Genomic DNA, 8,030 nt, shown 5'->3' on the forward strand with positions numbered 1-8,030 from the left:
TAAGGTAGAACGGAAGTGGTTGTCAATCACGCGCGTTCATAGGTGAGAATGATGATGAGTGTCATGGATCATCACATTCATCAAATTGAAGTGCAACGAATATCTTAGAATAGGAATAAAGAGAATTGAATAGGAAATAGTAGTAATTGCATTAAAACTTGAGGTACAGCAGAGCTCCACACCCTTAATCTATGGTGTGTAGAAACTCCACCGTTGAAAATACATAAGTGAAAGGTTCAGGCATGGCCGAATGGCCAGCCTCCAAAACGTGATCAATAGTCTCCTAAGATGAAGAATAAAACAAAACTGAGACCAAAGATGTCTAATACAATAGTAAATTATCCTATTTATACTAGACTAGCTACTAGGGTTTACATGAGTAAGTAATTGATGCATAAATCCACTTCCGGGGCCCACTTGGTGTGTGTTTGGGCTGAGCTTGATCTATTTACGAGCTGAGGCTTCTTTTGGAGTTGAACGCCAAGTTGTAACGTGTTTTGGGCGTTTAACTCTGGGTCGTGACGTGTTTCTGGCGTTTTACTCCAGACATCAGCATGAAACTGGCGTTGAGCGCCAGTTTACATCGTCAATTTCCAAATAAATTATAGACTATTATATATTACTGGAAAGCTCTGGATGTCTACTTTCCAACGCCGTTGAGAGCGCGCCATTTGGAGTTCTGTAGCTCCAGAAAATCTATTTCGAGTGCAGGGAGGTTAGATTCCAACAGCATCAGCAGTCCTTTGTCAGCCTCCTATCAGAATTTTGCTCAAGTCTCTCAATTTCAGCTAGAAATTACCTGAAATCACATAAAAACACACAAACTCATAGTAAAGTCTAGAAATGTGAATTTAACATAAAAACTAATGAAAACATCCCTAAAAGTAGCTTGAACTTACTAAAAACTACCTAAAAACAATGCCAAAAAGCGTATAAATTATCCGCTCATCACTTGCTAAGTCAACATTTTGTTCTGAGCCAATATGGCATTTAGAGCATTAATTTCAAGAACTCCCTTCCTCTGAGGCGTCCCATTATTCATAGGATTCCTTTTAGAGGTGTACATGAACTGGTTATTTGCAACCATTTCAGTGAGTTCCTGAGCTTCTGCAGGCATTTTCTTCAGGTGAATAGATCCACCTGTAAAATGGTCCAATGACATCTTAGACAATTCAGATAGACCATCATAGAATATATCTAGGATGGTCCATTCTGAGAGCATGTTAGAAGGACACTTTTTGGTCAATTGCTTGTATCTTTCCCAAGCTTCATAGAGGGATTCACCTTCTTTCTGCCTGAAGGTTTGAACATCCACTCTAAACTTGCTCAACTTTTGAGGAGGAAAAAATTTGGCTAAAAAACCGTGACCAGCTTATCCCAAGAGTTCAGGCTATCTCTAGGTTGAGAGTCTAACCATATTCTGGCTCTGTCTCTTACAGCAAAAGGGAAAAGCATAAGCTTATAGACCTCGGGATCAATTCCATTGGTCTTAACAGTATCACAGATCTGCAAGAATTCAGTTAAGAACTAAAAAGGATCTTTTGATGGAAGTCCATAAAACTTGCAATTCTGTTGCATCAGAGAAACTAATTGAGGCTTTAGCTCAAAATTGTTTGCTCCAATGGTAGGGATTGAGATGCTTCTTCCATGGAAGTTGGAATTTGGTGCAGTGAAGTCACCAAGCATCTTCCTTGCATTGTTGTTGGGTTCGGCCATTACTTCTTTTTCGAGATTCTCTATAAGGTTTTCTCTGGATTGTTGCGCTTTATCTTCTCTTAGCTTCTTCTTTAGAGTCCTTTCAGGTCAGGATCTGCTTCAACAAGAATGTCCTTGTCCTTGCTCCTGCTCATATGAAAAAGAAGAGGACATAAAAGAAAGAAGAATCCTCTATGTCACAGTATAGAGATTCCTTTATGTGAGTAGAAGAAGAAAAGAATAGAAGAATGATGTAGAGAAAAGAGATGAAGAATTCGAACACAGAGAGGGAGAGAGGGTTCGAATTATGAGTAGAAGAGAAGTATTAGTAGATAAATAAAATAAATAGAAAGAGATGAGGGGGAGAAAATTTCGAAAATAATTAAAAAGAAAAGGAAAATATTTTTGTTTTTATTTTATAATTTTGTTAGAATTCAAAAATTAAGAGAAGAAATAGAATAAAATTAAAACTTAAAACATTTAGTTAATTAAAAAGAATTTTGAAAAAGAAGTTAATGATTTTCAAAAATTAGAGAGAGAAAAGTAGTTAGGTGGTTTTGAAAAAGATAAGAATTTTAAAATCAAACAAAAAGTTAAGTAGTTAATTGAAAAAGATTTGAAAATCAATTTTGGAAAGATAAGAAGTTAGAAAAGATTTTGAAAAAGATATGTTTGAAAAAATATGATTGAAAAGATATGATTAAAAAGATATGATTGAAATTTATTTTGAAAAAGATTTGAAAAAGAAATTTAGAAAGATTTGATTTTGAAAATTAAAGTTAATGACTTGACTAACAAGAAACTAAAAGATATGATTCTAGAATTTAAAGGTTGAACCTTTCTTAACAAGAAAGTAACAAACTTGAAATTTTTGAATCAATCACATTAATTGTTAGTAAAGTTTTTGAAAATTTGAAATGAAATTAAGAAAAAGATTTTGAAAAACAATTTTTAAAACTTTCAAAAAACATGAAAGAAAAGATGAAAAAGGTTTTATTTTTGAAAAAGTTTTGAAAAGATAGGATTTTTGAAATTGAAATCTTGACTTGACTAACAAGAAACAACTTATTTAAAATTTTTTGACTAAGTCAACTGGTGCACGAAAATTACACTCACACTATGTAATTCCGCACAACTAACCAGCAAGTGCACTGCGTCGTCCAAGTAATAAACCTTGCGTGAGTAAGGGTCGATCCCACAAAGATTGCCGGCTTGAAGTAAGCTATGGTTATCTTATTATTCTTAGTCAGGATATCAATAGTGGTTCTTAGTTTTAATTGTAAAAAGTGAAAGAGCATGAAATGAATACGTTACGCAGTAATGGAGAATGGTTGGAGTTTTGGAGATGCTCTGTCCTTTGAATTTCTGCTTTCCTACTGTCTTCTTCTTCACGCACGCAGGTCTCCGTCCATGGCAAGCTGTATGTTGGTGGATCACCGTTGTCAATGGCTACCAGCCGTCCTCTCAGTGAAAAGGGTCCATGTACATGGCTAATCATCTGTTGGTTCTCACTAATGTTGGAATAGGATCCATTGATCCTTTTGCGTCTGTCACCACGCCCAGCATTCATGAGTTTGAAGCTCGTCATAGTCATCCCTTCTTGGATCCTACTCGAAATACCACAGACAAGGTTAAAACTTTCTAGATCTCAGGAATGCTGCCAATTGATTCTAGCTTATACCACGGAACTCTGATCTCACAAATTTGAATGCTCTGTTGTCAGGAGAGGCAGTCAAACTCGTGAACCAGGAACCCAAGAGACATACATTCAATATAAGGTAGAATGGAAATGGTTGTCAGGCACGCGTTCATAGGTTGACAATGGTAATAAGTGTCACGGATCATCACATTCATCATGTTGAAGTGCGAATGAATATCTTAGAATAGAAATAGGCGTGATTGAATAGAAAATAGAAATAATTGCATTAATTCATCGAGACAGGGCAGAGCTATTTGATAAACCACTATTTCATGATTTATCTTGTGCTCAATTGAGTGGTTTTCATCAAGTCTTCACCCACTTATTCATATGATTTGCATGTATTTACAATTCATACCTAAAAATATTCTATGATTGATAACTTGCTTCCTAAAGACCTTTTAGTTGTATATTTTTATCTTCCTTCATACCATTCGATGCCGTGATCTGTGTGTTAAGTGTTTCAGGCTTCATAGGGAAGGAATGGCATAAAGAATGAAGAGGAAGCGTGCAAAAGTGCAAGGAATACAAGGAATTGAGGAGATGACCAGTGAGAAGTCACGCGGTCGCATGGCTCACGCGACCGCGTGAAATGGAAGAAATCACAGTGACGCGCTCGGGTGCCTAACGTGACCGCGCGGATTGGAAGCTGCGCAAACGACGCGAATGCGTGGACGACGCGAACGCGTGGTACGAGAAACGCTGAGTGACGCAAACGCGTGGACAATGTGGCCGCGTGACGTGCGCGATCTGCAGAATTACAAAAGTCACTGGCACATATTCCGGGCCGCATTTCAACCCAGTTTTTGGCCCAAAAACACAGATTAAAGTCAGGGAACATGCAGAGACTCAAAACATCAATTCATAACTCATAACACATTTTTCATAATTTAGATGTAGCTCTTAGAGAGAGAGGTTCTCTCCTCTCTCTTAGGATTTAGGATTAGGATTTCTATTAAGATTAAGATTTATCTCATCTTCATATCTTGCGAAGGAGACAAAAGGAGAAAAGGTTGAAGATGGGGTTGGGAGTTCCTGCTCTTCCATTTACCTTTGTGGCTCACCTTCTAGCAATGGCTGCTATTGTCATGGTCTGGCTTTGGATCATACACTTCAGGGGTGGCTTTTTTCTCCTACCATTACATTGATGAAGTAGTAGCTGAACTGATTTGGGACTGGGTTTAGTTTTTAATACAATCATTTATATATAACACAAGATAATCATATAATATTACACAAGTTGAAGTTACTAATTATTGTATTTGAGTAATAGTTTTTTAATGTATAAAACAATTATAGTAAATTATATATCTCACTAATTATTGTTTGATTTGTCTTGTAATAAAAATTGCATACTATATTTGTAGGTTTGGTAATAAAAAAGGACTGAAAATTTATAGTGTAGCAATGAAGATCAAGTAAGGGAAAGAAATTTTTTTTTTTAATTTAACAAGGCTTTCGCCACGCTTTTAAAGCGTGGCTGTATATTTTGCTATGGCCACGCTTTTAAAGCGTGGCCGTATCTCTTCCTGTATCTCCATCTATCGCCACGCTTTTAAAGCGTGGCCAGATCTGCCCTATTGCCACGCTTTTACAGCGTGGCCATATCTCTATCTATTGCCACGCTTTTAAAGCGTGGCCGTATTTTCCACCTACAGCCACGCATTTCCAAGTGGCAGTTTGTAAAAAAGCGTGGCAAACAAAAAGCGTGGCAATAGACTGCAAAAAGCGTGGCGATAGAGCAACCGCCACCCTTTGATAGGCCACCCTTTCGAAAGCGTGGCGATAGCTCAAAAAGCGTGGTGAAAAGCTATTGCCACGCTTTTTTCAACTTTTCGCCACGCTTTAAAAGCGTGGCAAAAGACGTGTTTTCTTGTAGTGTTTGTATTTCTCTTTTTCTTTCAAATACTTTGATGCTTGTATTACTTATGTTGCCTATTTAGCTTATGCACCATTCATGTTAGGATTTTCTTAAATAATATAAATTGAGGTATTCCAAACTCATGATTGCTTTTCCCTATTTTTTTATTTAGATTATTTACTATTGGCTTTGGTTGATTAATTGGTGACTTTGGAGTTATCAAACTCATCGTGATTGATAATTGTTATTTTCGCTAATCGAATTGCATTCCAATAACTCTAGTCTTTCCTTAGAAATTGACTAGGACCTGAGGATCAAATTGATTAGTCCACTTGACCTTCCTTTATTTAGCAAAGGTTAACTAAGTGGGATTAAACTCAATTCTCATCACCATTAATAAAGATAACTAGGATAGGACTTCCAGTTTTCATACCTTGCCAAGAGTTTTATTAGTTATTAATTTATTAATTCCCTGCAATCTATTTCTCTTATTCAAAACCATTTCAAACCCAAATACTATTTTCCATAACCAATAATAAATCATACTTCCCTGCAATTCCTTGAGAAGACGACCCGAGGTTTGAATACTTCGGTTAATTATTTTTATTGGGTTTGTTACTTGTGACAACCAAAACGTTTGTAAGAAAGGACTTTTGTTGGTTTAGAAGCTATACTTGCAACGGGAATTTATTCTGAATTCTAGACCATGCAAAAGTTCCTCTCTTCAAAATGCCGCCGTTGCCGAGGAATTGCAAACATGTGCCTTATTATTGGTTATTGTAAGTATTTTTCTTTTACTTGTTTATTTGCTTTTTTTTCTCTTCCCCCTTTATTTCTGATAACTATTATGAATTCTCACCCCTCTCGCTTTGAGGTTGGTTCTACTTTTGTTGCAAGGAATGGAAGCTATAACAGGACTATGCATCAAGGTCTAAGCAATCAAGGATGGATGGAGCCAAGAGGATTTAATCACCCCTTTAGGCAACAACACCCTCCTAGATATCATGGACAAAGACCATTCTACAATGCATACCAAGCTGATAGGTGTGGTGGACCGCCTTGTAGATACCAACAAGCCCCACCCTATGCTCAGAGACCATCCTTTCAACACAACCTCAACCCACTATACTCACAAGCTTCTTTTCACCATTCGCCACTGTACGATCTTTATCCGCCCCAACACCAATCCAATTACTCCCAAGGACCACCACTCCCCTATGAACCATGCCCATATCCACCAAGCCAAGAATCACAGGTTCGCTTCAAGAAATCAGTAGACCAATTTAATGCAACCCTTTATTAACTGGAGCAAGCAATAAATCAATTATCTCCCTGACGTTCAGACACTCAACAGACTCCCATGGCTTCATATGGAGAATCTAATGAAGAACGTAGCGTGAAGAAGACACTAGAAACTCCAATGAATAGCATAGAGCATAATTTCGTGCTGGAATAAGTAGAGGACGCTGTCATTGTAGAAGAAGAAGAGTTGATTGAAGATTTAGGAGATGCTGAACCTCCACGGAAACACAGAGTCATGGAAAACTCTGTCAAGAATGTTACAACTGATGCTAAAGAGGATGTTGCACAGCCTCCAATGCAGATATCTTATGAAGAATTGGACGGAATAACCCAAGATGCATGTTTCCTTGATGATGATGATCACAAGTCAAGTTCTCTTAGTAATGAACTTGTATTCGCAAGTGAATTCTTTGAGATAGAAGAATCTTCCCCAAGTGAATATGAAGATGACACAGAGGTAGACTTTTCTCAACCTCACAGTTATGACTCAAGTGATGAGGAAGATATCGAAGACTTTGATCAAGACATGGTTAAAATTGAAGAAATTTGCAAGGAAGTGGAGGAATTCACTGAAGACCACAAGGGAGTAGAGCTTGCAGAACCACTGGAAACACCTATCCCAAGGCTATTACTACCCAACACAAACTTCAAGTGGGTAAAATCCTTGACCTTTCTCTTCAATTTTCCACTTGAATATGGTTTGCTTGAAACAGATGGCCAGCTTAGAGCTCTTTGCGGCTTTAAGATCAAAAGGGAAATGACTCGCACTCAGAGCTGGTATGCAAGATTCACTGAGGTTTCACACTTCAATTTGAGGTGCAAGGATTGGTGTCAAGCTCCATTGAAAGGATTTCGGAAGCTATCTGGTCAGTGCAGTGAGAATTCAAATTACTCATCACCCGACTGGAAAAATGCAGATCAAGACAAAGACGGGTGTAAAAGTAGAGTTTGAGATCCTGGAATCTATTCCGACATTCAACACTCCGGGAGCCTTGAAACCTCTGTGAACTCACCTAAGGGCTTTACATACCTTGTTTGGGACCCCGAAGGCTGTTGGCATTCCAAACACTGGTGGAGATTTCTGGACGAATTCAAGCACAAGCCACCATAGCAGGAAGCTCATCAAATGTCCAACTTAAGGACTTTAACTAAAAGTGCTAGGTGGGAGACAATCCACCATGGTATGATCGTTCTTTTTCCATTTTAGTCTGTTTTTAAATTCTGATTGAACCTGGAATTGTGCATAACATTCATTGCATTCTACATTCTGTATACTGCATGAAAAAAAGAGAGAGAAAGAGAGCACGCGACGCGACAGCATCAATGACGTGTCCGCATCGTAGGTGCCTTATAAACGAGAAGAAAGGAACAGAGAGATACGCAAAAGTGTGGCTGGAGGCATGCCTTTGGCATAAATTAATCCACGTGACCGCGTGGATTACGCGATCGCATCATTAATGAAATAGCCTCCCC

General features: G+C 38.0%; 1 non-coding gene across 1 annotated transcript; it reads left to right on the top strand.

Moving 5' to 3' along the window:
* The first annotated feature begins 1,220 nt into the window (after positions 1-1,220).
* Positions 1,221-1,324, top strand: LOC112714024 (small nucleolar RNA R71). The gene has a single exon (XR_003158981.1). It is a non-coding gene; the product is annotated as a small nucleolar RNA R71 (small nucleolar RNA).
* The last annotated feature ends 6,706 nt before the right edge of the window (positions 1,325-8,030 follow it).

This window comes from Arachis hypogaea, chromosome 9 (assembly GCF_003086295.3).
Source record: "Arachis hypogaea cultivar Tifrunner chromosome 9, arahy.Tifrunner.gnm2.J5K5, whole genome shotgun sequence".
Classification (NCBI taxonomy): domain Eukaryota; kingdom Viridiplantae; phylum Streptophyta; class Magnoliopsida; order Fabales; family Fabaceae; genus Arachis; species Arachis hypogaea.